Consider the following 22501-nt stretch of genomic DNA (forward strand, 5'->3'; position numbering starts at 1 on the left):
TTTAAATGTTCTTTCATTCATCATTCATAATCATATCACGCAAATAAATGTTTCGAATTCTTTTGATTCTTTGTATCTGCCTTCGTCCTCATAACAAGTCCCCAGATATTAATGATACGAGTGACACTGCTAGCGACTCAGAATTTCCTTTCAAGCAAGATGTGTGTATGGATAATTCTCAGGATTTTGAAGAGGACCAAGGCTGTAACCTATCTCCTGATTTGCTGAGGATGGTAGAACAAGACGAGAAACAAATCCTTCCTCACAAAGAATTAATTGAAATTGTGAGTTTAGGAGAAGGACAAGAGGTGAAGATCGGAACATGTATCACTACGGAGATGAAGCGAGACCTCATTGGATTACTTCAAGAATTCAAAGATGTCTTCGCATGGTCATACCAAGATATGCCCGGGTTGGACACTGACATCGTGGTGCATCGACTCCCCATAAAAGAAGAGTGTAAGCCAGTTCAGCAAAAACTCCAAAGAATGAGGCCCGATGTCTTGCTAAAAATAAAGGAAGAGGTCCGAAAGCAGTTTGACGCTGGATTTCTGAAGGTGGCAAAATACTCAGATTGGGTAACTAACATCGTCCCTGTCCCTAAGAAAGATGGAAAAGTGCGAATGTTTGTGGACTACAGAGATTTGAATAAAGCTAGCCCAAAAAACAATTTCCCACTACCTCATATCGACACCCTAGTGGACAATACGGTGGGACATTCACTATTTTCGTTCATAGATGGTTTCTCGGGATACAATCAGATCAAGATGCATCCTGAAGATATGGAGAAAACCAGGTTTGTAACCATATGGGGCATGTTCTATTACAAGGTGATGCCGTTTGGACTGAAGAATGCGGGGGCAACTTATCAAAGAGCCATGGTAACCCTTTTTCACGACATGATGCATAAAGAAATCGAGGTCTATGTTGATGACATGATAGCTAAGTCCCGAACAGAGAAGGAGCACATACAAGTCCTGAGAAAACTATTCTTGAGGTTGAGGAAGTTCCAGCTAAAAATCAACCCAGCCAAATGTACCTTCGAAGCTAAGTCTGAAAGTTGCTCGGATTCGTGGTTAGTAAGAAAGGGATTGAGATCGATCCAGACAAAGTTAAAGCCAGACAAGAGCTATCCCCTCCGGGCACTCAGAAAGAAGTTCGACGCTTTCTAGGAAGATTAAATTAAATTGCTCGGTTCATTTCACAACTGACCGAGAAATGTGACCCTGTCGTTCGCCTCCTCAAGAAACATAACCCAGGTGAATGGGATGAAGAATGCCAAAGGGCTTTCGACAAAGTCAAACAGTACTTATCCAACGCCCCGGTGCTGATGCCACCTAATCCCGATAAGCCATTGATACTGTACTTGGCAGTATTTGAGAATTCCATGGGGTGTGTATTGGGTCAGCATGACGAGTCGAGAAGGAAGGAAAAAGCCATTTACTATCTTAGTAAAAAGTTCACAGAATGTGAGACAAGGTACCCGCCGATAGAGAAGTTGTGTTGTGCCCTAATTTGGACAACCCGAAGGCTGAGGCAGTATATGTTGTATCACACCACTTGGCTCATATCGAAATTAGACCCTTTAAAATACATGATGGAGTCAACAGCCTTGAATGGAAGGATGGCCCGATGGCAGATTCTACTTTCTGAATTCGACATAGTCTATATGAACCAGAAAGCAGTAAAAGGAAGTGCAATAGCAGATTTTCTGGCCAGTAGAGCTTTGGAAGACTACGAGCCGCTGAACTTTGACTTTCTGAATGAAGACCTAATGTGTATTGCTACGGCTGAAGAAGGTGCTCCGGAAGAACTTCCTTGGAAATTGAACTTCGATGGGGCATCAAATGCTGTGGGCAAAGGAATCGGGGCCGTTTTGGTATCCCCAAATGGAGATCATTATCCATGAACTAGTAAATTGGATTTTGATTGTACAAACAATATGGCAGAATATGAAGCGTGCATCATGGGTATCCGCGCAGCCATAGAACGCAAGATTAGGGTGCTAGAGGTGTGTGGGAATTCCGCGCTAGTGATTTATCAACTCAAGGGAGAATGGGAGACCAGAGACCCCAAGTTAATTGATTACCGGAAGCTGGTCCTTCAACTGGTTAAAGAGTTTGATGACATTACCTTCCACTACCTTCCACGAGACGAAAATCAGATGGCTGATGATTTGGCTACTTTAGCCTCCATGATCAGGGTGAACAAACAAGAAGATGTCAAACCCATCTGGATGAGCATTTATGAAGTCCCGGCCCACTGTTACAATATTGAAGAAGACGAGGAGAAAGATGATCACCTTTGGTATCACGATATATTGCAATACGTGAAGAATCGTGAGTACCCGGACCAGGCAAGTGAGAACGACAAAAGAACACTAAGAAGATTGGCCATCGATTATGTCCTAGATGGGGATATCCTGTACAGAAGAAGAAAGGATCAAGTGCTACTAAGATGTGTAGACGCTGTAGAGGCTAAGAAAATCTTGGAAGAAGTCCATGAAGGTGTCTGTGGGACACACGCTAATGGTTTTACAATGGCCAGGCAAATTATGAGATTCGGATATTATTGGTCTACCATGGAAGGAGACTGTGTCAATTACGCTAAGAGATGTCATAAGTGTCAAATCTACAGAGACAAAATTCATGTGCCTCCTTCACCACTGCATGTCATGGTTTCTCCATGGCCATTCTCTATGTGGGGCATGGATGTGATAGGACCAATATCGCCGAAAGCTTCTAATGGGCATCGGTTCATTTTTGTGGATATCGACTACTTCACCAAGTAGGTAGAAACCGCTTCGTATGCTAGCGTGACCAAATCGGCAGTAAGTAAATTTCTGAAAAAAGAGATCATATGTCGATATGGAATGCCGGAGAGGATCATATCTGACAATGCATTAAACCTGAACAATAGTACGATAGCGGAGGTTTGCAGTCAATTTAAGATCAGACATCACAACTCGTCACCGTATCGCCCGAAGATAAATGGGGCAGTAGAAGCAGCCAATAAAAATATTAAGAAGATCGTAGGGAAGATGACCAAGACCTATAGAGATTGGCATGAAAAGTTACCATTTGCCCTCTTTGCTTATCGAACGTCAGTCAGAACCTCAACCGGGGCAACCCCTTTCTCTTTGGTCTACGGAATGGAAGCGGTGTTGCCGATCGAAGTCGAGATCCTGTCTCTCCGAGTGTTATCTGAGTTAAAGTTAGAAGAAGCCGAGTGGATCCAGTCTCGATATGATCAATTGAACCTAATTGAGGAAAAGAGGTTAAGAGCTATCCGTTATGGTCAGATGTACCAAAAGCGAATGATGCGGGCTTATGACAAAAAGGTTCGCCCTAGAGAATTCCATAAAGGAGAAGGGCCTTACAGAAAGACTTTCGAGGGAAATGGATGCCTAATTGGGAAGGGCCTTACGTGGTGAAGAAAGCTTTCTCTGGAGAAGCATTGATTCTAGCCGAAATGGACGGTAGAAACTTGCCCAATCCTGTAAACTCGGATTCGGTCAAGAAGTATTTTACCTGAAGAAAGGGCAGTTAGAGTGAAAACCCGCAAAGGGCGCTCTGAAATCTAAAAAAAAACAAAAAACAGAGAGGCCAAGGTGAAAACCCGCAAAGGGCACTTTGGAACCAAAGGGGCTCTTGAGTTGAAAACCCAAAAACGGGCAGCTCAAATTTTAAACATAGGGCATATGGTAGTATGGTCCTTCCGAAATCAGCAAGACAGAAGAACGTTACACCTGGGAGCATCAACAAAATACGCGGGATATCCTGAACACACATTTGGTTCGAAAGAACCTTTGAGAAATTAGAATAGTTAAACTCGTGCTGCGATGTCTGGGGCATCTTTTTCTCATTTTTTGCACCTTACCAGATTCGTTATCCTATATATTCACAACAAATTTTGCTTAATAAATTTCCATTTGTCCATTATGATAATCGATTTTGAGCATTTTGTTGAAATCGAAATTTTTGGACATGTAATATCTACATAAAAGATGATATGCATATTACTCTGGAAAAGTCTCTAAATAGTACAATGACCTGAAACAGGGCCACTAGTCAGAACTAACCAGGTTCAAAGTTGGAAAACATTGGAAAAAGAGTAGTCCAGGTTAGGATTATTTCTTCAAATTTTCTGTCAGAGATAACGGCTAAGCAAGAAAATGCGATAGCACATCAATGATGGAACCCGGACAAATTATGAACAATGATGCCTTAAGCATTCAAAAAGAAATCACTCTCATAACATTTCCACATTCATAATCATTCATTTAGGAGCACTTGATTCATTTCGATCATGCCATTCTAATTATCTGACATAAACACCACATCTAGTTAGGGACATATGATTCATCTCGATCATAGCATCCTAATTATTTGATACAGGAAACCAATTCTACAAATCATGTCTTTGGAAGACAGTGTAGTGACATTGGCGAATCCCACAGATCTTGTTTCCCTGAAGTTACAGTGGAGTAGATCGAAGACGACGAATCTTGACTTTCTGAAGTTGCAGTGAAGCAGATTTAAGTCACTAACCTAGCTCCCTAAAGTTGTAGTGGAGTAGGTTGAAATTACAGATCTTGTTTCCCTGAAGTCGTAGTGGAGTAGATCGAAGACGATGAATCTTGACTTCCTGAAGTTGCAATGAAGCAGATTTAAGTCACTAACCTAGCTCCCTAAAGTTGTAGTGGAGTAGGTTGAAATTACAGATCTTGTTTCCCTGAAGTTGCAGTGGAGTAGATCGAAGACGACGAATCTTGACTTTCTGATGTTGCAGCGAAGCAGATTTAAGCCACCATCCTAGCTCCCTAAAGTTGTAGTGGAGTAGGCTGAAGATTGCAGATCTTGTTTCTCTGAGATTGTAGTGGATCAGATCGAAGACGGCGGATCTAGGTTTCCTGATGTTGCAGCGAAGCAGATTTAAGTCACCACCCTAGCTCCCTAAAGTTGTAGTGGAGTAGGTTGAAGATTGTAGATCTTGTTTCCCTGAGATTGTAGTGGAGCAGATCGAAGATGGCGGATCTAGGTTTCTTGATATTGCAGCGAAGCAGATTTAAGTCACCACCCTAGCTCCCTGAAGTTGTAGTGGAGTAGACCCAAGATTGCAGACCTCGTCTCCAGTGGAGCAGATCAAAGAAAACAAGCCTCAACACCCTAAGTAGTAGGGCAACAGGCCGAAGATTACAGGATCTCGTCTCCCTGAAGTTGTAGTGGAGCAAGATCGAAATCATGATCCTTGTCTCTTTGAAGTTGCAGTAGAGCAGGATAAAAAAAACACGTGAACCATGTCTCCCTGAAGTTGCAGTGGAGCATATTGAAGCTACTTGAAAAAAAGAAGCACCAAGAAGTCGAGACTCAGCAGATCCAGGCAAAATTGGCCTATTTATAGTCTTTGCTCTATTCTCGTTACACGACAATGAGCAAAGAGGGGCAGCTATAATGGGCCGATTTAGCCCGGGCCCACGTTAGAACCAAAACCCAAAATAAATACCAAATTATTAAACCAAAAGTCCAAATAATGAAACCAAACTAATAGTCTGTCATAAAGGTCCAAATATTACAACCAATAACAATGCCCCATAACCCAAATACAACGGCCCAATAACTGGAACAGACCCAAACGACCCCAAAAATTGAGCCAAGTTTCGGCAAACCCTAAGTCACCCCTCTCTCCTGCGCCGCAACAACAACTGGGCAATAGACCCATACCTCCACTACAGCAGTCCCATACCTCCACAGCCCTCGTATGCCACGCCTCCACCCCGTGCGCATGCCAACAGACTCCGTACCTGCAAGAAAGAAACAAAAGCAACAGCGAATGGAAACAAATATATTGTATATTTTCGGTTGATTTCCTTTTTCGACTATAAAAGCCCAGCTTTTAATCTGTGTAAGGGGGGGCATACACACATACATTATACGAAAATTGAATAGAAAAATTCAAGAACAATTTCTGAAGAGGTGATCTTTCTTAGTCTTTTTAATTTTTCTGTCATTTTATTTTTTTTCATCGATTGTTTTCATCATTTTCATTCTAAAACAAAGAAGAGGAAAAAGAAAACCTTACCTTGCGAAACAGCCATGGATCTGTTCACTTCGTTAAGGTCGAGGTTGGAAAAGTCCTAAGGCGCCGTTGATTGTTGTTGATATGCTATCGACCACCTGATTAAGTGGTGGATTCGGTGGTTGCTGGAACAGACCTTAATGAGTTGATTTTCTAAGGCTGTGAATTTTGGCTAAATGATGGCTGCGTTTGGGAAAAGAAGAAAGAAAAAAAAGGGTTTTAAAACCTAATTATCAAATGGCACCATTTATAATGAAAAAGCCCAGCGTGTTGACCCATTTCGCAAGCCTGATTTGCACATTCCCACACAAAAATGGGGAATTTGTGCGATGAATCCTTCCTATCGCACCATGCTTTCAATTGCGCCCCAGTTTAATTACCCTTTTTTTTTAAATTTGGCCTTATAATTAGTGCGTCTTTTCACTTCGATCCGCGATTCAATCCAGCATTGTAAGCACTGGATATTTATCATTCTAGTCCCCGCATATTTGTGCGCATGGCACATTGACCCTATTTTGCAATTATTTCATTTGTAAATTGGTTTTCTTGTTTTAACTTTGTTTCAATTAAGTCTTATCCACATTTTATATTTACTGCACATAAATTTTTTTTTCTTACATGCTAGATTATTAATTGTGCTATTTTGTTACTCTGATAATTGAATTTTGTTTTGAAAAGCATTATAGTGATCTTTTTATTTGTTCTCTCATCTTAATAATTGGCGTATTATTTGTAATATAATTCATTCTAGTTTATGTATGCTATTAGTTACATGATATTTTGCAATTTCTTTTGGATTTATCCATATATTTTAATGTTTATTAGATATATTTAGTGTTTATGCTTAATCTACATATGTTATTAAAGCCCCGTTGTTCATATATATATATAGCCTTTTAGTAAATTGTACCTAATGTTTTTAGTTTTAGTAAATGTATAACATATGATAAGATTAAGCTAATTTAAAATTCATATTTTTTATGTTATTTTAACATATAACTATCTCTAAAAGTGTCTCACATGTGTATAGCCTATACTAAATCATTATAGTACATGTTATTAATTTCATATAGCTTTATGTAAATATTTTATGTATATATATTTTCCCTTAAAATTGTTTATGCGTGTAATATATTTCTTTTTAAAGACCACATTTTAAATTGTACAATTTACTTATCGTATATATTTTTATATTTTATTATCCTTATGTATGTATTATTTGTATGTACCATCAATTTAAATTAATTTGTTACATGTAAAATTATGTTATATATTATTTGTTTTAAATTTCCCTTTATAAATATAGTTTTATAAATTATGTATTTTGTACATATAGTTTTTTTTCCTCCTTTTTGTGTGTATTATTAGATTTTTTTTTAAAAAAAGGATTAGTTACATGAATAATTTCTATATTTACTTATCCCTTTTTATGTACATTATCAATTTTATGCTACCTTTTTACAAATAATTATTCCTAAATATATATATGTGTGTGTGTGTGTGTGTGAGTGTGTTTGGTACATATATCTTATCGTGTATTCCACCATTTTTTCATATTTTTAAGTTTCCATGTACCTTGTCAATGTTTAAATGAATTTGTGTTTAAAATATTTTGCATACGTTTTAATTTAAACTTCATTTTTATAATGTCCATTTTAAAATATATATATATAGCCCTAGTTTTTATATATGTCCAAATTTGTCAATCCACGTTTTAGGTGCCATTTTATTCGTCGTTACTTTAGAATGATTTTATGCCATATTGCTTCTTCGATTTGCATTTTGTTTCGTGTATCTAGTAGTAATCATTTTATTGCGTCATGTACGTTATCGTTGCATATTATTTATTCATTGTTTCATATCGTCATGTTAATTATTCTCTATGCGTCGTTGTAATCGGATTACATTTTTAGGTTTGCTATATGTAATTATTAATTTGTTAGTTGATCACATCTCATATATGTCAATTACCCCATCTCATCGTTTTCATTCGATTTTGAAATTTGGTTTAAGACGAGATTCGATATTTGGCAATTCGCGGAATAGTGCCCTAACGTGTTGGGTTGCAATTTCGCGATTGCTCGAAATAATCGAATATCACTTCAAATTTCACTCATATCTTTTAAAATCCCTTAAACGAAGACGAGATTTGATGTTTGGCAATTCGCGGAATCGTGCTCTAACGTGTTGGGTCGCAATTTTGCATTTGCTCAAAATAATCGAATATCACTTCAAAATTCCCCTCATGTCTTCTAAAAATCTTTTAAAACAAAGGCGATACTCGGTGTTTGATAATTCGGGAATCATGCCCTATCGTGCTAGGTTGTGATTACTCATTTACTCAAAACAATCGAATATTCCTTTAGGTTTTCACTCATGTTTATTAAAAATTTTTCAAAACGAAGGCAACGTTCGATGTTTGGCAATTTGAGAATCGAGCCCTATCGTGCTGGGTTGCGCTTTTTTATTTGCTCAAAACAATCAAAGATCCCTTCAGAATTTCACTCGTATTTTCTAAGGTGAGGCAATGTTCGATGTTCGAAAATTCAAGAAATCGTGCCATACTGTGCTGGTTTTCGGTTTTTCGTTGGACCGAATAGTTGGGCATCCTTTTGTCAAGTTCAAATTGTAAACTTTCGGACATCGAAACAAGAAAGTTTTGACAACCAACTCGGGTTATTCAAACGTTATTAAAAAAGGGAACCACATTTCAAAAACATTTTTAATTTTAGACATAAGGACAGTATTTAATTGATTTGGTACCAGTTTTGGGCGTAGTGAGGGTGCTAATCCTTCCTCATACGTAACCGACTCCTGAGCCCGTTTTCTCATATTTTCGTAGACCAGAATCGTCGTTTTAGTAAACTAAAAATGTTTTTATTCTTAGGTGATCCAATCACACTAAAACAAAATATCGGTGGTGACTCCATGCATTTGATTTTCAAAAGTCGATTACCCCCTTTTTTTAAAAAAAATTAAAATTTTAAACCGAAGGATGGTTTCGACACAACTGATGTTTTCAACCTCGACGCGATCGCTATGCTCTCTAACCAGATAGAACTTTTAAATAAAAAGATTGATGGTTTGTATGGTTCTACTCAGGTACATCCAGTGATGAGGTGTGATTCAAATGGAGGAGGAGTGCACAATATAGATTATCCGTCCTTTAACCCTAGCACCGATGAGGAACAAGTCTACTATATGGGTACTAATTCTAGACCTCAAAATAACCCGTATAGTAACATTTATAATGCAGGTTGGAGGTACCATCCCAATTTCTTGTGGGCTAGTCAGGGAAATCAAAGGCCACAACATCCTCCAGGTTTTCAACAACCACCTTACCAACAAGAAAAGAAACTGAACCTTGAAGAGATGCTTACAAAATTCATCTCGGTGTTAGAAACTCATTTTCAGAATACCAAAATAACACTTAAGAATCAACAAACGTCGTTTCAAGGGCTCGAAACTCAAATAGGACAGCTTGCTAAGTTGATCTCTGAACGACCACAAGGTGGCCTACCAAGTAATACTGAAACTAACCCAAGAGAGCAACTTCATGCCATTACTGTGCACAATGATGAAGGGTTAGTTGAGGATGAACCGAAACCGAGGCAAGACAATGTGGTGAATAACAGTAAGGTTGATGTAAGTAAACAGTATAAACCTCGTGTGCCATACCCCAATGAGACAAGAAAAGGCCATACAGATGAACAATTCGGTAAATTCCTTAAATTATTAAAAAATTACATATAAACTTACCGTTTATTGAAGCTCTTTCACAGATGCCAAACGCAGTTAAATTTTTAAAGGAGCTTTTAGCAAATAAGCGGAAGTTGGATGATGCATCGCATGTGGAGTTAAACGCAGTTTGCTCAGCCATTCTGCAGAATAGACTACCCAACAAGTTGAAGGATCCAGGGAGTTTTATGATTCATTGCTTAATTGGTAGTTTAACTGTCAGCAATTCTTTGGCTGATTTAGGGGCAAGTATTAATGTCATACCCTATAAAATGTTTAAACAACTAGGTCTTGGGAAACCCAAACAAACTAGGATGAGCATTCAATTGGTATTTCCTAAGGGTATTATTAAAGACATGCTGGTCAAAATTGATAAATTTATATTCCCAGTTGACTTTGTTGTTCTAGACATGGACAAGGATAGTAACGTACCTTTAATTTTAGAAAGGCCCTTTTTAGCAACTGCTAGAACTATCATCGATGTTGGCATAGGTGAATTGATACTTCGTGTAGGTGATGACACGATTAAACTTCAAGCTCGTGATTCTGCTAAAATATCTAGTAATCGAGATTATTGTTTAAGTTCGGTTAATTTGAATAATGTTGCAACTTAAACTCGTTTGCAGGAGTCGCCTAGGAAAAACGTGATGGAACCTCATTCTAATCTATGCAACAAAAACATAGTGACTCACGAAGAATGAAGGCTTCAACTCGATGAACTAAACGAATGGCGAACAAATGTCAAGAAGAAACCAAAAACACACGATGAATCAAAGCGACACCACGATGGCGTAGGGATGAAACAACATAATTTAAGGTCGGAGATAAAGTATTGTTAGATGAAAATGACCCCCGAATTGCTACTTTAGAGCTTAATACAAATGGAGTGACTCCATTTACGGTACTGAATGTTTTCCCATACGGTACAGTCGAGGTAAATCATTCTCAATTCGACACTTTTAAGGTAAATATTACTCGACTTAGACTTTATGTGGATAATAGAATTGATAATGAGACTCGACTCCGTGATCCACCATGACCATGCGAATGAGAGGAAAGTCGAGCTTAGACTCTAAATAAGAACTTCTCGGGAGGCAACCTAAGTATTAACACCACTAACTAATTTATTTTAGCTATTTTTCGTATTTCTTTATGCAGGAACAGTGACCCACACGGCCTGAACACACGGGCGTGTCCTTGGCCATGTGGAAATAGGGCTAAAAAATCCCAAGTATCGAGCCATACGGCCTACCATAGATCCATACGGGCGTGTCCTAGACCATGTAAAAACTGGAGCTAAATTTTTTATTTTCAAACAAGCTAGAGAGTTATACAAGCAAGGCACACGGTCGTGTGTTCAGACACACAGGCGTGTGGGATACCACACAGGTGTGGAAGAAGCGAACAACGAAGGACACGGCTGTGGGATACGGCCGGATGAACCACACGGCTTGGACACATGGGCGTGTCCCAGGCCGTGTGACGATTGGGTATTCAATTTTCGTGATTAACACGGGCTAAACTCGAGCCACACGGCCGTGTGATTTTCACGATTAACACGGGCTAAACTCGAGCCACACGGTCGTGTGGCCTAACACAGGGCTTCACATGATCGTGCCCCTCTTTTAACCCCCAAAACGCTTATTTTTTCTCTCATGTCTTTTTCATCCCAACTTTCTCCTAGCCGCCGCAACCCTTTAATCCCCCTACTCCAGCCACATTCCACTCCCCGTCCAGCCTCCATCATCCCTTCTCACATTCTCTTTCCTTTCTTTTTCTTTCTTCCCCATCCCTTTCCCCCTCTCTCTTCTCTTCTTTCCTTCCTCTCCTTCCCTTCTCCCTTCACCTGTCCGAACCCAAGATCCACCCCCACGCCTCCACCACCACCCTGTGACACTGACGCATCTGATGATGAGGACATCTTAGTCCATTTATTTTATTTCTTTTTCTTTTTCTTTTTCTTTTATTTAATTTTCTTAAGACTTATGTTTTATATTTTAAACTATGTTTATCTTTATGGTTATTATCGAGTGATCCCTTAATTCTCTTCCACAGTTGTATTTATTTTCTTATTATCAACTCAGAATCATACCTTTCATTAGCCTTATCCACAACTCTAGCTTTTACTATTCTAAGGATTTCATCCAAAAATTCAAGGCAGTTTCGCTGCTCTCCCTTTCTTCTGATATTATGCTTATATTATTATCTAACTTTGTACATTGAGGATAATGTACATCTTAAGTGTGGGGAGGTTATTTATGATTATCAGAAAATCCCTGAATTTTTATCTTGTTCTCAAATAAACCTCTCATATTACTATTAGAATGAATTAGATTAATTTATGATTTTTATTGATATGTTTTGAATTAAATCATAGGTAACTGTGCATTGATTGTTTAAACTTTTAGATATTAGAGGATCAAGCATGATAAGTTGACTTTTGAGAATTAAAATTGTTAGGCTATTTCCCTGAATTGAGGTATTATCTTGAAGTTTTGAGTTTACAGGATTGACATCAAACACCTATAACTTTCGTGAGATTTTGAGCCTTTTATAGCATTTATCTTTCTTGCTCACTAATTTTTTATGAGTGTGTCAACATTGATTTGCTATTCTAGAACTTGCATCAATAATACAAGTCGAGACCATACCTTTGATTTGATGTACTGAAATGATAAAGGCACTTAGGTTTTAACCCATTTACCCCATAAAAAGCCTACCCACATAATTGACCCCTAGTGAACCCCTTTGAGCATTGACTATTATTTCTTGATTTTTCCCCTTAATAGTAACCCACAACTTAACCCTTTTTGATTTGTTAAGAATTTCTACCTTCTCATTGACTCCCTTTTTATCGAGATTTGATTTGATTAGTTACCTAACTATGTTCGTTCATTCCAGTTGCTGGGTTATTTATTATTATGTACGTTCCATTATTATACTTGTTCTTATTCTTTAAAAAATAGTATATTTATTTTCATTCAGTCACATATTTGTCTAAAGAGCTTGGATAAGTTAAAGTTGAAAAAACTCACATCATTAGTTTCGAATAGTTCGAATTCTGACATTTTTTTGTAATTCAGCAATTAGCTTCATTTTTCTAAGTTTGGTAATTTATTTAAATTAATCTCGATTCTAACCCTCGTTTTCAGCGTTTATCCATACCTTTAACCCAAGCCCCATTACAATCTTGTTAAAGACCTTTTGATTTCTGTATCATCTCATTATATTGGTGGAGATTTGATTTTCATGCAAGCCTATGGTAATAACTTTTCATGTTTGACTATTGAGTACTTAATTATTGAACCTTAAACACTTTGAGTGATTTGAGTGAATCTTTAGTAAGGAATGTCAACCCTTGTCAATTTGGTAATTACTTAGATAAAGGGGGATACCTATGATTTTATGATTGAAATGTTCAATTTGGATTGTTGGAAACGTTAATGTTCTTTTAGTTAAGCTTTCAATGTATGATTACTAGGGATTACTTCGAAACATTATTGATGATAATTATAAGTTGAGAAGGATTTATTTTATTTGTGAGTTTAGGATTTTGCTTAAGGAAAAACAAATGCTTAAGTGCGGGGATATTTGATAAACCATAATATATACATATTTTTACCCCACGATTGGCATATTTATGGATGATTTTTCTGTGGTTTCATTGAATTTGATGCTCCTAATCCTTAATTTCATGGTTTATACTCAGGAGAGCTTAGGATAGCAAAAAGAGAGAGAAACAGGCCAAAAACGGACAACTTGGGCCTAAATCAGTGCTTCGCACAGCCTAGGCACTTCCACACAGGTGATTCATACACCAGTGTGTCACACACGGGTGATTTACACGCCCGTGTGTCACACACGGGTAGACCACACACCCGTGTGTCATGGCCGTGTCGACACTAAACCAAGTCAGAATTACACACGGCCTGAGCACCTTTACACCGTCATGGCACACGGCTGTGTCCTTGTCGAGCCCCAGTTTAATTCTACTTGGAAAAGGCTAATTTTGAGGGTTTTGAAGCATTCAAAGTCTATATAAACACCCTAAAAGAGGATTAAAGGGGACACGAAGAGTAGAACACAGAAAACACTCAAGGTCAGCCATTGGAATTATCCCGGAAGTAGGATCTCCTTCAAGATTGAAGATCTCCATTCAATTTCTACCGAAGTTTTTAGGTTTCTTTATGTTTTGTTGTTTTCCAAATTTTGAGATGTTTCCCTCTATTGTTATGAACTAAACTCCCTAAATACCTAAGAGAGATGAAACCTAAGACAAATCTTATTACTATTTGAATTATATGATAAATACTTGTTCTTATTCTTATTGTTAATTTAACCCTTGCTTTAATATTCCAGAATATTAATTCAGGATTTTGATGTGCTTATTCAGAGGAGGAAAATTCACTGTTTAAGAGTAGATCGCCTATAATTAAGTGGAATTGCATGCAATCCTAGATATAGGATGACATAAATCTGCCGAATTAAAGTCAAATCTAATAAGGGGATCCATAGATCGAGTTAATACGACGATAGGGATTTTAATTAGAAAGAGATTTCGATTAATCAACCTAGAGTCAGTTGTTTTTAGTCTTGAGAGAGATATTAACATAAATCAGGGATTTCTACAGATTAAGTCAAGTGAATAAATCGTCTAATTTAGAAATGATAAGTGAAGTCTAGGTGGATTCTTCCTTAGGTATTGTCTTATTCATCGGATTTCCTAAAGTATTTTTTATCTTTTATCTCTGTCGTAATCTTAGTTAATTAGATAGTTAATTTTAGTTTTTAAAAAATCCCTTCGATTTTCAGGCTAGATAATAAAAAAATAGTAATTACTAGTACTTTTAGTCCTTGTGGATACGATATTTCTAGTCTCACCTCAACTATACTACTGTTCGATAGGTACGCTTGCCTTAGTCAAATTTTTAGTTAGTTTTACGACCATCAATGACATCTTTAAACTGTATTATTAACTATTAATAGGAAAAAATAAAGATATATTAAACTACTTATCTAATGGCTTATGTAGTCTTAAGGGATCCAAGCGTTATGAGTCAGCCTTTAGATCGAGTAGTTTGTTGACAGTCTAGACTGGATAGATTTTAACGTTGTTTATTTTGTAAAACTTGAGGGCTTGTATGTCCTCCAATATATTTTCTTCTATAATATGATTTACTAAATCATCTGTAGTTTGTATTGCATAAAATTACAGTCACTCATAGTATTATATTGTCAATAAAAGGACATTTCTTCACATCTCTAATTTTTAGTCTTTTGGAACAAGACAAATTAATATGCTAAGCACATCATGTATGAATCAATATAGGTTCGAGCTCAAAATAGGAAAAGACATTTTGGGTTGGATATTTGATGAAAAATGGATTGAGATAGAAAGCAAAAACAGATAAAAAATAAAGCAATCAAGTTATGATATTCTGTTTCATTACTTAACTTATAGTTTACATGTACAACAATGCTTAAGTAAGTTGAAAATAATATTAAATAATTACAACTTGGCAAGTTTTGGAACTTGTACAGTACAATTTACCTCTCTATTGGCCAATTTGAGTTTAATCAGTAACCAAATCATCTTGTCAAAAAATTTTATCGTTTCAGAGCAAATTGGCAAATTGGCAAATTGGCAACTTGCAGAGAAATGGCTCACATGTATAAGCTCTCCTAACAGAGCTCGCAGCTTTGGTGAGCTTGGACATTTGATGACCTTGCATCTTTGCAATTTGTGTTCACCATTGCATGGATGGCCACTTTGCAACACTCCTCATTGGTCTCCATACCGCGAAATCCAATATCATAACGCAACTTCTTGAACTTTATCTTTCCAAGAGGTTTTGTTAGAATGTCTACTAACTGATCTTGCGAACTGTAGTGAACCAGAGTTACTTCCTTAGCTTGTTACACTTCTTTCACAAAATGATACTTGATTTTGAAGTGTTTTGTTCTTCCATAGAACACTAGGTTTTTTGCAATTGCAACAGTAGACTAATTATTGCACTTTATCTTTGTTGCTTCCTCTTGGTTTAGATTTAAATCATTCAATTACTTTCTTAACCAAATGGCTTGGTTTACAGTGGTTACGGTTTCAACATACTTTGCTTCAGCAGTTGATTGTGCTCATGTTTCCTGCTTCTTTGAGCTCCAACAAAAAACACTTGATTTTAGAGTGAAAAATAGCTTTTCAGTCTTCATAAACTTCACTTATGGCTTAGAGTTCTTTTTATGTATCACAGAACTCTTTTGGTTGCTCTATAGTGGTTTACATTGGAACAATGCATGTACCTTGACAAGATACTTACAACGAACATTATGTCAGGTCTGGATGTAGCCAAATAAAGCAAGCATCCAACCAAGCTTCTATAGCTTGTTTCATCAACTCTATCAACATCTTCATTACTTGTCAACTTCTTTCATTGAATAATGGGGTTGTTCATCGACTTGTAGTTTTCCATATAGTATCTTTGTAGAATCTTCATCGAGAACCCTCTTTAGTTTATAAAAAAATTGATGGTCACTAAACTAAATATAAATACGACAAAGGCAAGCGCACCCATCGAATAATAGTATAGCTGTGGTGAGTAGGGAATATCGTATCCGCAAGGATAAAAAGTACTAGTAATTACCATCTTCTTGTTATCTAGTTGACAAATTGGAGTGATGTGTTTTAATCTAAAATTACTAAACTAATTTATCTAAGACCACAACAGAGGACAAATCAAAGAAATAATCAAATAATAATCGATGAGATAAATAATACCCAGGAAAGAATCCACCTAGACTTCCGTGTTTATTATGAATCTGGATTAAGCGATTTATTCACATGTGTCTTGATCCGTATAAATCCCTAAAAGTTAATATCTCTTTTGAGAGTAAGAACAACTAACTTTAGGTTGATTAACTGAAATCTCTTTCTAATTAAAACTCCTATCGTCGCATTAACTCGATCTATGGATTCCCCTATTAGATTTGACTCTAATCCAGTAGATTTATGTCATCCTATTTCTAGGATTGTATGCAACTCCACTCAATTATGCTAGATCTACTCTTAAATAGGGATTTTTGTTCCACTGAATTTATCACATTAAACATGAATTAATATCCCAGAAATATTAAAATAAGAAATAAGCATACATAATAGAGAATAAGAATCAAGTATTTATCATGTAAAAACAGAAATTAAATAAAATGATTCATCATAGATTTCATTCTCCTGAATTATCTAGGGAATTTAGTTCATAATCCTGAATAGAAACATTTCAAAGTTAGAATAACCATAAGACATAAATAAACTCAACAAAACTTTGAAAGAAATTAAAAGGAGATCTTCGATCTTGATGGAGATCCGCTTCTCAGTTGATTCTGATGGTGTTCTTTGAGTGTTTTCTTTAATCATCTCTGATTGCCCCCTTCTCTATTCTTCTAATTGGTATTTATAGTCTTTAGAATGCTCAGAAAGCTTAAAAATTGGGTTTTTTTTGTGTATTTGGGAAGCAGGGTGCGAAATCGACACGGGTTGACACATAGGCTTGTGGATAGCCCGTGTGGCTCACATGAGCATGTAACCAGCCTGTGTAGAAATCCCCAGGCTATGTGGCTGCTAAAAACAACTCTATTTGTCCGATTTTGGCTCATTTTTCACTTATTTCACTCCCAAATGGTCTCTTAAGTATATAAACATGAATTTAAAGGATTAGGAGCATCAAATTCACTAATTTGCACAGTTAATCATCCAAAAACGCATTAAGAATGGGATTAAAATATGTTACTTTTATAGCTTATCAAAAATGTATCGTGAGCTTGAATTACTTCTAGATCGATGAAGTATGTCATTTCTCCCAAGTCTGACATTTCAAACTTCACTTGCATCTGATTTTTGAAGTCAACCACCAATTGTTGTTGCTGTCAATCACAAGTAAATCATCAACATATAATGATATAATAGGAAGTGTTTCATTACCAGCCTTCTTCATATATAGTGTGGGTTCGTTTACATTTCTTTCAAGTCCCAACTCTGTTAAATGATTGTTGATTCTTTCATACCTTACCCTTGGGGCATGTTTTATACCATAAAAAGCTTTGTTTAGTTTATATACATTCGCTTCTCATCCAGGTACTATGAATCCTTGAGGCTGATCGACATAGATTTCTTCCTTTGGGAAGTCATTTAGAAAAGTTGACTTCACATCCATTTGATGTATTTTCCAACCCTTTTAAGTTCTAAGAGTTAGTAGTAGCCTCATGGTATCTAACCTCGCTACAGGTGTAAAGGTTTTAGTGAAATCCGTTCTGTATTGTTGGCTAAATCCCTTCACAACCAATTTGGCTTTGTATCTATTGATTGAACCTTCAAGATTCATCTTACTCCTAAACACCTATTTAACTCTAATTACTTTTTACGAACTAGTCTGTCTGCCAGCTCCCATGTTTCATTTTTGTTGATCATGTTGATTTCATTCTCCATGGCATCTCTCCATTCAACTTCTTGAGATGCTTCTTCGAATAAGACGGGTTCCAACTTTTCTAGATTACCCCTTTGATAGAATTCAATGATCGACCTAGTCCCTCGCACTAGATAGCCATCAACTGCATCATTTTTAGTTTAATCTCCAGTGGGTTGTGAATCCAATTTATGTTCTCCCGGTGCGAGTATCTCTTCCTTTGTTGCATCCTATTTCAGATTCTCCTTTCATCGAACTTCATATCTCTACTTATAATCAGCTTCTTGGAGAAAGGGTCATAAATTCTATAACCTTTCTTGACATTGCAATATCCCACAAAAATCTCTGGCTGCGATCTTTTTCGAGCTTGCTTATTTTCTCTATTGGAACATGAACAAAGCAGGTGCAACCAAACACTCTTAGGTAAGAAACAGAGGGCTTAAATCCAAATCAGACTTCGAATGATGTCTTCTCTTCAACAGCTTTAGTTGGCAGTCTATTTAGAAAGTAAACAACAATGTTTACTGTTTCTGCCCAAAAAACATATGGCAGTTTGCTTTCAAACAACAAGCAGTGAGTCATGTTCAATATTGTTTTATTTTTTCTTTTACTTACTTCATTTTTTTGTGGAGTATACACGTTGCTTAACTGATTTGATTCTCAACCATGGCTTTAAACTTGAAGAATATTCCAGCCACTTTGGACTTGTTCTTCATGAAATACACCCAACAGAACTTTGTACAGTAATAAATAAACAACACAAAGTACCTACTTTCATTTAGCAAATTTTGTACAGTCAATTTGTACTAAACGTATCTTTTCACTAGCTTGTCATGCTTTATTTACAGGAAATGAAAGCCTTGCTTACTTCCTAAGCTATCACACTTCGTATACATCTTCATGATCAACCGCACTTGATAAGTTTTCAAACAAATTATTCATAGAAATTTGACTTAAGGATCTATAGTCCACATGTTTCATTCTCATGTGCCATAATTTGTTTTCATCTAATGAATTGGTATAAGCTACAAAAGTTGCCAAGTTCCAATTAACAACAAAATTTCAACTAGCCATCGTTGTTGATATGAGCTCACATCCACTAGGGTCAAGGATTAAACATTTATTGTCATTGAATACCATATAATATCTCTTCTCAAAGAGCTGACCTACACTTAGAAAATTTTGATCTATGTTAGCAACTAAAAGAACATCTGTAATAGGTTTAGTACCTGATGGATTTTTAATCAAAACATCTCCCTTTCCTAATGCTTTGATGCACTGGCCATTTCCAACTTTCACCTTAGAGTTGAAACTCTTGTCAATACTCTTGAAGATGTTTGTATTTGTAGTCATGTGACTTGTACAACCATTGCTAACAAGTCAGTTCTTTCTATCTTTGTTGGAGGGTTCACATAGGGCAGCGAACTGGTCTTCGCATGAGGTAGCAAGCTTGACTTCGCAAGAGGCAGCAAACATCAGTTCTTCTTAATTTGTTTTTGTTGTCTATGCCTGAGCATCTTGTTGATATGTTTGCCCCTTATTCTTGCACACTCTTTCTTCATGGCCAAACTACTTGCAATTTTTGCATTGAGCATTAGGCCTAAACCAACAAACTCTTTCACATCCCGAGTTTGGAAAATTTGAGTTAAGGCGTGGAGCCGTGAAGTTACCGATTTGGCTTAGTGGAATCTGCTATGTTATAGTCTTCTGGCGAATTGGATTGTCGCATATTATAAACATCGTAGAGGTGAATAAAGGCTTTATGTTATTCTTATTCTGTTATCTAAGAGAAAGGTATATCTAGTGAAGTATAAGTTGGGTGAGTTACCTTCGTATGCATAGTATACCTAGTTTGTTTAAGCATTATGTTGGTTTGGTTCGTAATGTGAACTGGTTAAGAGCCATCTAGACTGTCTAGTCAAATATCAATCATATAGTATGCTCATTTATGTTTCTCTCGGAATATGTAGATCATTAAGAAGGACAAATTCTGGATACAGTTGACACTTGTTAAGTTCCAATAAGAGAAGTTGGTTATATATATATATGGGTGAGAAACGTTTGTGAGGGAGTTTCTTCTTCCTTCAATATTATTCTCTGTTTCTGTAACACCCATTACCTGCTTCGGTCATCGAACCCGAGTAATAAGATGCTACGGACAAAAATAAAAAAATTTCATGCAATTTATGATTCAAAAACTCAATTAAATATCATCAATTCACATCTAATTAAAATAATGATAATTTGCAATCCATATGAACCTAACTGTGAAATCCAGGCATGAAATAGGGTTGAATTGTAAAATTTTAAAATTTCAAAGTTGGTATCGATATTTAATTGCAGGGTATCGATACCATATTGGTACTTTATTTGGTACCAATACCAAATAATGATTTTGTTTGTTCTAAAATTGTTCATATGGTCAAGTATCTATACCTGTAACGCCCCTAACCCGAATCCGTCACCGGAATAGAGTTACAGAGCATTACTGGAGTTACCGATTCATTTATTAGATATTTCATTAATCCAATATCTTTTCTTTTCCACGTTCAAGTCTCGTATTCAAGTCATCCGAATCTTTATAAAGAGATTTGATCGTCGTTTTCATTTATTTCATGTTATAGTACATTCAACTAATGCTCTAAACAAAATTATCATTTTACCCCTAAACTTTTAATTAATGACGATTTCATCCTTAGGTTAAAATAAAATAAAATAATTGCAATTTAATCCTTATTTCCAGCCATTATTCTCACACAAATTGATAACAACCTATGAATTCTATAAAATGTCAGAATTTTCCATAATTTCAACACTTTTCAATTTAATCCTTAAAACATGTTTTTTCCTGATCTTGAGCTAAATTAATAATTTCATTCAATTTTGTAATTTAAATAATAAAATAATCCATTTCATGCAAATTGGTCATTTCTAACATTTTTTTTACAAAATTTCCCATAAAATTTTACTTTTATTCAATTTAGTCCATGAGCCTAAAACATACAAATTAGCCATGCTAGCTGAATATTCATACATATTTTCCTCCTCCTCCTCTCCATTCCACATCCTTAATTTATATAACATGCAACAAGTAACATTATCAATAATTTCACTATTTACTTATGTATATTCAAAATTGTCCATTTGCGTTATAGTCACTAAATTATTTATATCTTAAGCTACAGAACTCGAAATTAAGATCCGCTAAGTTTTCCTGAAACTAGACTTACTTATATTATTACCATAAAATTTTCAGAATTTTTGGTTTAGCCAATAAGTACAGTTTATTCTTTAAAGTTGCCCCTGTTCTGCTGTCTGACAGTTCCGACCCTTCTTCACTAAGAATTAATTATCTCATCGTACGAGATTCGGATGATGTTCTCGCTTATTTCTATTGAAAATAGACTCTTTAAGGATTTTAAAAATATAAATTTAATCCCTTAATTATTTTTCTCCAATTTTTGATGATTTTCCAAAGTCAGAACAGGGGAACCCGAAATCATTCTGACATTGTCTCATAAAACTTATTATATCTCATGATTTACAATTCCATTGCTTACATTGTTTCTTCTATAAGAAACTAGACTCAATAAAATTTAATTTCATATGTTATTCATCCTCTAATTAGATTTCTACAATTTTTGGAGATTTTTCAAAGTTAGACTATTGCTGCTGTCCAAAACTGTTTTAGTGCAAAATGTTGATTTTCATTTTGCCCCAAATTTCACAGTTCATACAATTCAGTCCTTACTTAATTAACCCCTCAATTAAACTAATTTTATTAATTAATACTTTTCCTAGACATTATAAGTTATTTCATAACTATTGAAATTCAGAATTTCCACATAAAACTCTAACTTCAAACTCTTTTACAATTTAGGTCCCAAACATTCACTTTCTATTCAATTCTTTCAATAAAATCAGCATATAAACAATTTAAAGCTCTAATTCTATATCAAATAATCATATACTTCCAGCACATATTCATAGAAACTTTCAATTTCTTTCATAGAATCAAGAACTAATGAGTTCAACAAATGGACCTAGTTGTAAAAGTCACAAAAACACAAAAATTTCAAGAAATAATCAAGAATTGAACTTACTTGCAGTAAAAATATGAAAAACCAGCTTAAGGGAACTCTTCCATGGTGTTTTTGCTGATGAGAATGCAGAAAAATAAAGAGAAATCTAGATAATTCCACTTTAGTCCTAGCTTTATTAAGTAAATT

The sequence above is a fragment of the Gossypium hirsutum genome, chromosome A11, assembly GCF_007990345.1.
Source record: "Gossypium hirsutum isolate 1008001.06 chromosome A11, Gossypium_hirsutum_v2.1, whole genome shotgun sequence".
NCBI classification, from domain to species: Eukaryota; Viridiplantae; Streptophyta; class Magnoliopsida; order Malvales; family Malvaceae; genus Gossypium; species Gossypium hirsutum.